Source organism: Amborella trichopoda, chromosome 9 (assembly GCF_054954075.1).
Source record: "Amborella trichopoda isolate Santa Cruz 75 chromosome 9, AtrichopodaSantaCruz75HAP2 v2.0, whole genome shotgun sequence".
NCBI lineage: Eukaryota > Viridiplantae > Streptophyta > Magnoliopsida > Amborellales > Amborellaceae > Amborella > Amborella trichopoda.
In genome coordinates this window covers 53989580-53994140 of record NC_142344.1, presented here as the reverse complement: position 1 = coordinate 53994140, position 4561 = coordinate 53989580, and the positions used below count along the sequence as shown (strand labels likewise).

The 4561-nt window shown below is 36.8% G+C and overlaps 1 non-coding gene across 1 annotated transcript; it reads right to left on the bottom strand.

The window, feature by feature from the left end:
• Positions 1–2815: 2815 nt before the first annotated feature.
• On the bottom strand, positions 2816–2917 carry LOC148780658 (U6 spliceosomal RNA). The gene has a single exon (XR_016041813.1). It is a non-coding gene; the product is annotated as a U6 spliceosomal RNA (small nuclear RNA).
• Between the last annotated feature and the right edge of the window lie 1644 nt (positions 2918–4561).

The window sequence follows — 4561 nt, the reverse complement described above, 5'->3', positions numbered from 1 at the left end:
GTGGTTTTCATTTTGTTTGAAAAATTTGAACAACTTCGTGGAAATTGTGTTCGAGCTGACATAATTGTACAGATGTATAACCACTCCCTTGGATAAATAAAACCTAAGATACTGACGATGATGTGATCGAAAATATAGGAACACTTCCTTGGATAAAAACCTAAGAAAATTTACGACCACCCACTTGGATAAAACCTAAGATAGTGACGATGATCTGATCGAAAATTTAGGGTACGTAACCACTTTTAACTCATATACTAATGTCAAAAAAAAAAAAAATCTATTGCATAAAACTTATATGTTTTGCCCTATCCAACTATCCATTTTGAACGAATGCCTACAATGGCTTTAATCACAATATCACGTCTCTACATTATCTTATTTTTATTTTTTTTTATAAACTATTTTGACATAAAATTTTGGGCATCCACTCCTCTCTTAAATTCACACTGGTAAAAAATATAAAACAAATATTCTCAATAAAATAAAATGATCAAAATACCCTAAAAGATTCAAAAGACATTTTGGAAAACAGAAACATAAAATAATCAAAATACCCTAAATTGGACAGCTGGATGGGGAGCAGAAGCATATATCTTCTATGCATAGGGGACGTATAGAAACCTTCTCTACTAATAAAAGGAAAAAAAAAAAAGAGGATTTCCAAACCGCACTCTCTATGAACTAGTCTCAGCCAGGCCCAGCCCTACCTGACCCTCAGACCGTAGTGGCCCAACCCTGGCCTGGTTCTAGGGACACATTTTATGGTCCAAACCCTAGTTTTTTTAGGGCTAGGCCGACTAGACCATGCCAAGCCGACTGGCCCACTGCAAGCCTTACATCTACGGCCAATAATTTATTCATCTCCGTTTTCTTATGTGAAGGTATTTGATGAGTCACCCCACTCATGCTCCTGCCTTGGTTTTCAAATGATACAGCATTCACATCTCAAATTACTGGAAATCCCTTTTTCAAACACATTTGTTGTCGAGAGCTCTATAAACAATGCATATTTGATTATTTTTGAAGAATTCAAATAAGCGTTGCATAGAATGGCTGAAAGCTCAATTTCTTCTAGGTTCATGATCATTGCAGTTTAGAACTGACGATAGACTCACAAAATTTTATATCCAGAATCCATCTTTGTGATAGATTGTGCGCAGGTGAGCTCATGATAATCAGCGGGCCCAATAGGGGTGGCAACGGGGCTGGTCAGGTGCCGATTTGGCCGGTTCAGAACCGAAAAAATACCCTATCGGTCTCAATCAAACCCGATCCAAAAATCATAACATCTATATGTTTAAATATATTTAACATATTTTATAAATTTATTAAATATATACCTATTATTATTAACTAAAAATATATAGTTAAATATCAGCTATTAAATATTAGTTAAATATTAAATATTATTTAAATGAACCCGAACCCAAATAGAGTTCCTGGACCCAACCCACCGGGTCCAATTTTCAAACGCATACTTAGACCCAAGTAGGTCTATCTAGGTCGGGTCCGGTTCCATTGACCACCCTAGTCCCCCAACTTAGACTCTAGCATTTCTTTACTTCATTATTTAACTATGGATGAGGTTTCTATAAGGCTTAGGTTTTATGAAAACAAAATAAAGCCTTGCCTCAAATTCTCGTATGGAAAGCACTTTGAGTAAAAAAAAATCTCCATCATGGCACTAAAATCAATTACCAACACCAACAATGAAATTTGAAACTAAAAAAATGGTACAGATCTTGCAGAACTGTGAACACATAGTTTTAAGGCGAAATGGACGGTTTAGATAATTTGTCACAATATACACTATTTTTAGAGCTTGAAATCATTTTTTTTCCGCAACTATAATATTCAAGTCGAGATGATCCATGTAAAGGCTTGAATTGTAATTTTGGATGAGTTATAAAATGTAGCTTTACTTTCTTCCATAGTGCTTCAGCCCTGTCATACCATTTTCCCACAACTAGTAGTGAAGGTCGACACCCAACAGCTTTATTAAATACTACATTGACCGCTGTATATATTATAGGTTCCCGTCTTCTGCAAATGGCTTCCATGAGGAAAGTTTCTCTGTTGACGTTTACTGATAAGAATCCTCTCTCTCTGTAAGTGTGAAAAATATCCTCTCTCTAGTGGCGTTTACTGAAAGAAATCCTCACTTTCTATCTCATGAAAACACCGAGTCATGGTAAAAACAACATTATAAAAAACTCTCACCCTCTCTTCCCCACGCCTATAAATAGGGGCCATCGGTGGAGCATCTTTCAATCACCTTGGAGTAAGAAAATGGATTCCAAGACTCTTATGATCCTCTCTGTCTCTCTAATGGTCCTCCTCTTCATGGCTTCTGCAGAGGCAAAACGAGAACTGGGTGAGGTTCTACCACAAGGAAGAGGAGGATACAACGGTCCAGGGGAAGCGGCTGAGACTCAAGGAAGAAGTGGATATAATAGTGAGGAACATAGTGCCACTACCCAAGGGCGTGGTGGCTATAACTGAGCTGGATTCGGGCGAGGTACTCAGACTCGCCTGAGTAAATCGCCTCAGCCAAGGCTTGAGTACCTCGGTCAAGTCGATTTTCTAAACTCTGGTTTAGAGTATGAATAAGGCTATATATGATGTTGGGTTATGAAACCTTGCAGTGACCAAAATATGTGTGGTTTGTTGAATGTAATGAATGTGATTATGTAGTAAACTAGTAATTAGTATTGTGTTGTTTATTATGAATAAGTTATCGGGTTTGGATGCAAGTCGTTTTCTTCTTCTTCTTTTTTCAACCCTACGATGATAGCAGTCGATCAGAAATTCAGGCCATTTCTCACATTTTTCTATTTGTCATGTCATTCTTTCGCAGGGGCTATGCTAATCTGATCTCAATTATTCCAATTTTATCTGATGTCTCCTAAGAGACTCCTTCTTCTGCTTTGTAATGCCTGGCTTACTACTAGGGAAACTCGATTATATTTTTTTTTTCTTTTCTTATTATTTTCTTCCTTTTTTTTTTTCTTTTTCTTTCTTATTATTTTTTCTTTTTCTTTCTTATTATTTTCTTCCTTTTTTTTTTAATGAAAGGGCCATCGTAAATGGGTCTTTATTGGAGCAAATTCTTATTATTTTTCTCGTAAAATGATCATGATATCACGTCACACTTTAAAATTAATGAGAAAATCATTGAAAATGGAGAATAACCAAAATAATGAGCATTATTTATAAAATAATTGAAATAAATATTATTGTATTATTTGGAGACAATTAAGTAGGAAAATGATTCCTATCCAATTTAGAAATGGAGCTCAAGATGTCACATAAGGGCACCTGGCCAACCTGACCACCAAGCCTTGAGTTCATTTCTAAAATAAATGTTGTTTTTTTTAAAGCAAGGGAAAATTACATAAATATTTGTTTTATTTTTTGTTATTACAAAAAAAATTTTGTTATTGCACATATGTTTTTTCCATTTTGTAACTTTTTTTTAAAAAAAATTGAAATGCCCAATTTTAGTTTTTCAAAAACCGAAGTGGACTTTTTCACTTTTTCAAACATGTCCGTTTAACTGCTTTGAACCCTTCTTCTTCTCTCTCATCCCATCTGTTTAACTGCTTTGAACCCTTCTTCTTCTCTCTCATCCCAACCTTTTGGGGCTCTTCTCTCTTCTCTCTGCAAGTTTTTCTCTCTCTTACCTCTCTCACAAGTCAGTTCTCACACGAACTTTTGGGGCTCATCTAACCTCTCTCACAACTCTCTCACACACATATTTGCAGTATCCATTCAATTCTAACCGAAAACTCCATTAGCTAATTAAAATCCCATACAAGTAATAAATTGCCAAAAAAACAAGTAATATTGATGAATGCAACGTCAGGAAAAGTATGCATGGAAATAGAAGAAACTTTGAAAAATGACAAAAACCCCCCTCAAGAATACTATTTATGTAACTTACCCCAATGAACTTCTTTTCTCACTTTTTTCCCACAGCCGTCTTTCCTCACAAAACCCCCCAATCCAAAACAAAAGAAAAAAAAGACTAAACTACCCCCCTCTCTCTCCTTGTGGCTTTTACCCACAACTCTCTCCCCATGCGCTCCGGCAATGAAGAAACGGGCTCCGACAATACAAGGGCTCGCTCTGGCAGTACACCTTTTGGAGCCATAGCGCGCCGACGGTTGAGTAGGTCGCTCCGGCAATGAGGACACACTCTTCGGCAGTATGCCACATCACTCCGGCGGTTGAATAGGTCGGCAGTACACCTTTTGGAGCCACAACGCTCCGACGGTTGAATTGGTCGCTCCGGCAATACGCGACTTGGGACCATCAATTGACTTTTGTTTTTTTGTAAAGAAAGGTATTTCGGTCCAAAAAATAACAACTTTTGACCTTGGGGAGTTTTTCCGAGAAAAGATGATTGTGGAAAAAAAAATGAGAGGAAAGGTTAGCGGGGTAACTTGCATATATATTATACTTGAGGGGGGGTTTTTGTAATTTTCGCAAGAAAGTTTTTTTGGTTTATATCAGCAATGTGACCATCTCTATGAAAATGCATTTTCCTAATAAGCCT